The following is an 8465-nucleotide window of genomic DNA, read 5'->3' as shown; positions in this document are numbered from 1 at the left end:
CATGAATAAACTAGGACGTTCTAAAAATTACCAGGCTTATAAAACAGAAAAGTTCTATTATTTTAATTACCAGTCTGGGTATGATGCATGTCATTTATCTAATTAAGTAAGTAAATTATTTATTATAGTGACATGCGTAGTTACAACAGTTTAGCAATATTATTTACAGTAAAAAAATGTTACACCCGGCCCTGTTAACTGTTCGATCTCCTGCAAATGCAGAGTAATCATTATGCCGTTAATTTAAGATGACAACATCGTCAGATTTTGAGTTGTAAACACATGGATATTATACTTACTTGTTAGCTCATCATTTTATTTAATTAAAACAGTGCAAATGACTAGAAATTACATTTTAGGGGTAATCAGCTCTATTAGAACCTTACATTTGTGGCTTATATGAGGAAAATTGATTTTCTACCAATCAACAATTTTTTTATCCTTCATTAACCCAACACCGTAAATCTGTTTTACTTTTTATTGCGTCAAATATCAGTTTAATATTTAGGATTTGTGACTTGAAGTGTAAATGCAAATTATTGCTGCATACACAAATTTAATGGTTAATGCAATATACTTAATCACGTACGTTTCTTCGAAATTAGATCGACAAGCACCTGCATAAAATATTTTATTAGATTTTGAGGGGACTTCCTAATTGCATTGGCGTATGTACGCACTTAGATTTGAAGATTTTAGTAAACCATTTCAATGTTTAGATAGATTTTTGTGTCTTCTAGAAACCATTTTAACAGGTGAATGGCATCTTTCCTTTTAAACTATTGATTCATGTATTTGATCTGTCGTAAAGTTACAACAGCTTCTGATCTATGTCAATCATCTTGGCAATTCGAACCCTAATATATTCTCAGTTTTTGCTCTCAATATCTGCAGATGTAAAAATTAACCGTTTTTATCTGAAGTCAGAACAGGTTTTTGTAGGTATAGCATATCATTTTGATGTTTAGGATAACATAATTCTACGCTAGATATCGACAGTATGCTTTACTTGTCTTTGTTTTTATATTTGAAAGATTGAATCAAGATTGCGTGCATGTACCACAGCTTGTAATGTTTTTTATGATTTTTGATAAGATGAGTCCTCATGCGTAATCGATGATGATCTGATTTTCAGCTTTTTGTAGGATCAGAATTCGACCCTTCATGATGTCAAGTATTTGTGTGGTAAATGGGCGTTTATTTGACGACGATATAAAAAAGGAATTTATACTTTTCTTTCTGTTCTGTAGGGTTTGTCTTAAAGATGATTCATGAATTCTTAGAATAGTACGTTCTATCAATTCACTATCTTTTAAATTCAATTTGCAATTAAATTTCTTAAATTTCAATAAAGCTGTCTTCTGATGAAAGATTATTTTCTGTGCTCATTATTCGACGAAAACATCGCATATAGACATAAATAACCTAGAAAATTACACAATGTGAAAATTACAAAAAGAAATTCAAAAGTAATATATGATATCGAATTAGGTAATCTATTACATAGACATAGAGTTACTGCTCTTTGACTTCATCTTTCAAACTAACTTATTAGCTCGTTATAGTATATCTGTATATATGAGATTTAAATGTATTGACTGCTGGTCCTGGAGTTCTTAAAAATCCGCTACTACATATCTATTTATTAGCCAGGTTGTAGTGAATAACGGTTCTTCGAGATTTTTTTCTTCTAATTAACGAAGAATAAAACAAAATATCTTTAATAAAGTTTTAACTTGCTTTGGGCGTACTAATTTAAAATTTGATCTCGTACTTGTACACTGGTACATAACTGGTATATAACACAAGAAATTTGAAAGTATCGTTTGAAATGTAATGTTTCAGCGAAGTTTAAGGCATTTTACGAAATAAATCATGGTTATCAATTCCTGTTTCATGATTCATGAATGACACATTCCACACTTGTGAAATCAATTTCAATATTCAGTGTTGTCACCCACTTAAGACGCCCAAAGGATCATAAAATTGTCAATTGGTCTTTTGAATAATATATTTTGATCCTACATTATTACAGATAAATTGAAGCACCAACTTATTCAAGCTTTTGCATGTATTTGTTTTTTACCCGAGTCATCAACGTTAAAAACAGGTCAAGAAACCGGTCGAATCCGCCCGTTCAACCGCCCGTCATGCTTACGTGTACCTACTTTGTGTAACTTGTGACAAAAAGCATTTAACTAATACAGTTCAAACTATACATACATTGTAATGCACAATTTCTTAAATCAATTTTCAACTACATATTTTAGCGTGTTAAACTTAGCTGATGTTTCTCATTTAGTGTTGTGTACTGTACCTGTACCTAAAAAAAATTAAAAACGAATATTGTTCAAACTTTACACCGTGTTTTTTATATATATTGAAGGTGTGGATCTCTTTTAATGGAGAAATTTAATATTTTTCTCTGCAGTTTGAACAAGCCGTTCTTTATCTTTCTATGTTGTAGGCGATACCCACTTAGTGTAATATTTTGCTAAAATGTATATATTTTTTTTTTTTTTGCACAGTGTGTATACACATATTGATGATATGTACCTTTTACCATGGTAGAATTTTATTTTTTTCCCCTACATTTTATAAAATGTTGAACTTTTTAGCAGTATTTGCTATCATTAGTACATTACTTAAGGAAATTTGTAGCCAACACATTGTAGTTTATGAACTTGCTTAGTGCTAACTTGATATAAATCTTGAAGGTGCTTATGCACAGACAAATGTATGACAGTTACGCAGGTCTTGTTATTTTTGTTTTTTTATTTATTCTGTAATTAATGTTTGTGGTTGATAATTAGGTATCTCAATTTTCTGTTTATATTTTTAAAACTATAGGCTCCATAGAGCATGAATCGCTCACCTGGCTATTTGACACCCCGACTTGTATGAAAAGTGATGTTTTGCATGAATCACTATCTTTTTTTTTGTAAAAGCATTCAAAATCAATACCTTGCAAAATCACTATGTTTATAATTAGTTCAATGGTAGGGTTTTTTTTAATTATTAAATTTGTAGTCCCTGTCTTTAATATTTGGTTGCACTCGTCTACGTACAAGTATTTTCATTATTATGATTACAATTATTATGATAATATTATTATTGTTATTATTATATTATTTTTATTAGAAGTATAAGTAATTGTAGTATAACTCACTGAAATGCACTGTTATGATATAAACGCCTTATTACGTAACATTTTAATCAGTAGGTCAACAGCTTTCAAAACCATACAAATTAAAGATATTCAATTTTGACTTCCCGGTTTTCAGAACATTGTTGAGCTATGTCAAGCCTTCCTGGTTTACATAAAGAGATTTAAAACTTTTATTAAAGACTTCTGATGAGAGTATCTCTTTTAGAAAGTTCAACTGTTCCTAAAACAGAGTGTTTCGAATCCAATTAGATATACTTATAAAAGATACCGTCTAGTTGATATTGGTACTTATTATCTTATTTTATTTTTTTTTACTTTTTGTTCCTACAAATACTTATTTTCATTTTATTTTTAAGTTTGATATTACTGTTACTCTACATGATTTATTAAGTTTCAGAAAGGAGCAGTTTATGTGCTAACAGCAGTTTGTTAAACCCACCTGATGTTCAAATCTTTTGACTCGTTAACTGTAAACAGGGCTCACACCTGGATTTTTCATCATTTACTGCTTTCTTTTTTATATTTTGATAAAACAAAAACTGGGAGGGATCTCACATTGAGATATACCTTTCCCATCTTTCGCTCTCACCCATAACCATATATGATTTAACTTTTGCGTATAGTTTTATCGAATCCTTCCGCGCGGTCAAGGATGAATTGCGCTTAAAAAGCTCTAAAATGAGATAAAAAAAACAGACACATTGAAAATGTTACCAACAGACGGTAATAGGATATTGTTTGCAAATGATGTACTGTAACAGCTGTTTATGAACAAAAAGTCGTAAGTGTGAAATTTATCGTAAATTATGACGTCACAATGCTATTTTCTGTTATGACGTCATTACAGATGTAGATTACAGTTTCTTTTGTTTTTGTTTTCTCTTAACGGGTGCTTGATTCATTGATATTTTTTGACAATCAACCAAAAAGTTCTGATTTTTCTTTCATTCGAACAAACATATATGACTACACTAACGACCTAATGTTTGGGTCAAAGACATTTCAACAATTTCAGTTTCACAAGTTGAAAGAAAATGTCATCTTTAAGGTTGAAAGTTTTAAAACTTATTCCCTTATGGTCTGCTTTAAAAATAAATTAGAGAAGGAAATTATTAGTCAGAAACTGTGCGGAAGTTGACAAATATGTTACCAAACGTTATACTGACATGTTATAGAGAGGGATAATCGTCCTGAACAGAATAGATGTTCGATGTATGGTTCATAAAAGAAGGTAAGAAGAAACATGGACTTTAACAATTTACATTTTACATCAGATACATGGACTTTTACAATTTACATTTTACATTAGATACATGGACTTTTACAATTTACATTTATACTAGATACATGGACATTTACAATTTACATTTACATTAGATACATGGACTTTTACAATTTACATTTTACATAAGATACTTGGACTTTTAAAATTTACATTTCAAAGTTGCCTTATGACAAGGACAAAGTCTTATGGATGAACCAAATGCATTTTATGACCTGTTTAGTACCAAAAATGATATGTTGTGAATTAAAACATCATTTGTTATTCGTATTCAGAATATCGTTAATTTTGCTAAATTGAATTTGTTATTTGATTCATTTTTTTTGTTTTAATTACATTTTGTAAAAAAAAATATAATAATATAAATAAAAGGGAGTCCATGCAAAAACCAGGGAGAGGATGGCACATGACAAATTTTGTTTTTAAATTTGTTTCATCTTTTTCATATGCCTCCTTCCTCAAAGTTGAAAGTTGTTTTTTTTTTTGAGGTTTTTTGTTTTTGTTTTTTTTTTTTTTGTTAACTTTAACATTAAAGAGAAATAAATTACACAGAAAGCATTGAAATTCATTGAAGAAAGGGAGAAATTTCTTAATTTGAGCAAATTTTGATCGCTTTGTTAGGGATATTTTAAATCATTTTCTTAGCCACTCATTGTCAATTCAAATCGAACTGTGCACTATTTGACATACGTATAATGTATATATTACATTGGAACCAAAACAAATCAGATGGACAAAATTTACCCTGTGGCACCCATATCATAGGATCTGCCTGATTTTTGCATGGACAGCCTCTTAAAACACACAAAAAGTCATAACAGGAAAAAATCAGGATTAAAAATCAAATAGTTGTTAACTTGCTGTTTAAGAGTGTTCTAAAATAGCTGTAACTAATTCTCAGTTGAAGTACAATAAGGTAATAATTTTGATGAACTTAAATATTTTTTATACGATGGCAAGGAAGAGATGAAGATGGCTTCAAATAGAATAAGGTTTAAGTGTATGCGTTGTAAGTTGTAAGAATCAGGCAATATGGCAAAAAAAAATCAGAAAATTGCATTTCAAAACTCCAACTCTTTGAAAAGACCATTATTTAATTTCTGTATCACTGGCTTTGCTCAGAACTTTTCAATAGAATGTTAGAAAAATAAGGTTTTTGACAGAGTTATTTGCCCTTGAAATGTTCATTTTCAGTACATTTCAATGAAATTATAACTCAATGCACCAACATGATATGGACTAATCAAGGGAACCAAGGTTATAGCGGTAATCAAAAGAATGCAATCCAGGGACAAAGACCAGACATGGAAAACAGACATACACAACAAAGAACACAAAGTAACTAAAATCATACATACTAAGTAACAAAAGTAAATGAGCCACTCGGACTCCACTAAAAACTGGGAGCATGGACCAGGTGCACCGGTAGGGTAAGCGTCCTCTGCTTTTCTAGAAACACCCGCCGAGTTGCTCATAAAAAGTCAAGTCCGGGGTAGACAAACGAGGGAAGGAAAACTATGACACGTTGAATAAATCAGTTTTCATGGTGCTGATGGATACACCATAACCATCCACGAGTTCATGATAACGACCATAAAACTTCTGTAGTAACGACTTCAATCTTGTAGCAACATAACCCTGTTCCAGAAGCCTATTTGTTAGAGTTCTAGTGCGATACAAAAAGTCTGCGTAGTTTCGGCACTCTCTGACATAACGTATGAGTTGTGATATGAACACTCCATACGCAGGAGCCGAAGGGATGTTGCCACAGATGAAAGGAAAGTTGACAATTCTGAATGAAAAGTCATCACGTTTTTCGTAAAGTTTGGTCAATAGTTTTCCTTTACCATCGATTTCTAAGTGTAGGTCAAGATATGAGGCTGACTTCACAGTGTCTGTAGTATCCTTTATCTCAAGTTCTTTTGGGTAGATGCGATGTATCAAATCCCCGAAATTAGGATTGTTTAAAGATAATACGTCATCTATATAGCGGAAACTGAGATTGAAGGATCTAGCCAAACGATATTCTTTCTTTCTGATCAGATCAGCTATAAAGTCAGCCTCATAAGAGTGAAGGAATAGGTCAGCAAGTAAAGGAGCACAATTTGTTCCCATTGGAATGCCGACCGTTTGTTGAAAAACACGTCCACCACACTGGACAAAATGTTGTCAATTAAAAATTCTAGCATTTTGTAAACATCTTCCTCTGTATATTTGGAAGATGATTTGGAATTATTTCTTACAAAGTATGAGGAATCTCTACCAAGAACTGTTGTCTTTTTTCCTTGATTCTGACGGTGCAACTAATCGAATTACACAATCAATTATCTATTACATTTTTTTCGTAAAATGTTTCACCCACTGCCTGATTCTTACAGAGACGGTCACTTAAGTAATACAAAACTACAATAATTATTCCGTCCATCCAGCAAGTTTACGTCTTCATTGTTATCATAGGTTGATGTTTTTTTTAATTACATTATGTCAAAAAATCGTTATACTAGTTTATAATGATTTTCTCTTATTTATAGCATTTTGATTGAATCTTACTAATATTTTTTGGCGTAAAAATAAGGTTTTTATTGAATAATATTTTGTTTTTCCTATTGACTATGGTTTTGTTGAACTAATAAAGACATGTCAGGTTACCTAACTTATCGACAACTTAAATTAAAAAAAGACACCTTCGCCTCTGAAACTACTGCGGGATTTTAACAAAACTTTTCATGCATGTCTGATGGTATCTATTTTGATTTGGCCAAAACATAACTACTGTTCCTATAATTAAAGTACAGAGTAAAAAATACATCTCAAAAACATTTTTTAAATTCTGACAAAACATGATATTGTTCATTTCATTAAGAAATAACTATATATATATTTTTTTTTAAATTGATCCCTATACCCATTTTATTTCAATTTGTAGTTGAAATACTCAATTTTTTTAGACTAGCATTTTGCAAATAATTTAATTTTTTCACCATTTTATGCTTTTTAAGTTGATAGCTTTCTAAAAGAAATGATTTGTCCCATTCAAAAAAGATGATGAGAAATATTAGAGTAAAACAACGTTTGGAATATATTCCATATTATTGGGTCGAAAATAGGCCGTAATTATTATACCCCCTTCAAAAACTTTATAAAAATTAAGCACATGTTTAAACATCCACAAGTCATTATACAGGTGGCATGGAAGAGTAATCAAGGGAACCACGGTTCTAGCGGTAATCAAAAGAATGTAAACCAGGGACAAAGATCAGACATGTAAAACAGACACAACAAAGAACATAAAGTAAGTAAAATAATACTTACAAAGTAACAGAAGCGAATGAGCAACTCGGACTCCACTAAAAACTGGCAGCATGGACCAGGTGCACCGGTAAGGTAAGCGTCCTCTGCTTTTCTAGAAACACCAGCCGAGTTGCTCATAAAAAATCAAGGGGAAGACGAAAGAGGAAAGGAAAACTATGACAAGTTGAACATTCAGTTATCATGGCGCAGGTGGATACACCGTAACGATAAATGGATATTAAATAAAAATTATTCAGTTTAAAACTCAGAGGAGGAGAAGAAGTGTGTAGCTTTTCTATAATATTACTATATGTGCACGATTGAATATTGACCAGATAGTTTGTAATAATTGTGCACTATTTCAAGATATTTAAAAAAGCACGCACACAAACCTACAGGTACATAAGTAACGGTAGACATCTATGGTATGAATTCGAATATTTTTTTTCTACACGGTTGATTACTGAAATTTAAATAACTACACACTAACATATTTCTGTACATGAATGCACTTGTTATCAAATATTTAGACAGATAAGACCTTCATAAAAATCAACACTGTAATGTTGATAAAACTTAAAGATATTCACACTAAAGTAAAAATGGTTTACCTAATGACATCAACAGAACTTTATATCATTGTTAACCTCTTTTCAGGTGGTGTATTCTAATCTAACACAGATTTGTATCTAGAACTATACAGGAAGAATGTTCTAAAATTAA

At 31.1% G+C, this 8465-nt stretch overlaps 1 long non-coding RNA gene across 1 annotated transcript; it reads right to left on the bottom strand.

Annotated features, from left to right (window-relative positions):
* Positions 1-206: 206 nt before the first annotated feature.
* Positions 207-8436, bottom strand: LOC148628832 (uncharacterized). The gene is made up of 3 exons (XR_015924606.1): positions 8354-8436; positions 3609-3842; positions 207-2323 (listed from the first exon to the last, which is right to left on the bottom strand). It is a non-coding gene; the product is annotated as an uncharacterized LOC148628832 (long non-coding RNA).
* Positions 8437-8465: the final 29 nt, after the last annotated feature.

The sequence above is a fragment of the Perna viridis genome, chromosome 1 (genome assembly GCF_037379345.1).
Source record: "Perna viridis isolate PV_CMFRI_1.1 ecotype Kerala chromosome 1, ASM3737934v1, whole genome shotgun sequence".
In the NCBI taxonomy this organism is placed as follows: domain Eukaryota; kingdom Metazoa; phylum Mollusca; class Bivalvia; order Mytilida; family Mytilidae; genus Perna; species Perna viridis.
Note: the sequence above shows the minus strand (reverse complement) of the source record. Positions and strands in the feature narration are given on the sequence as shown.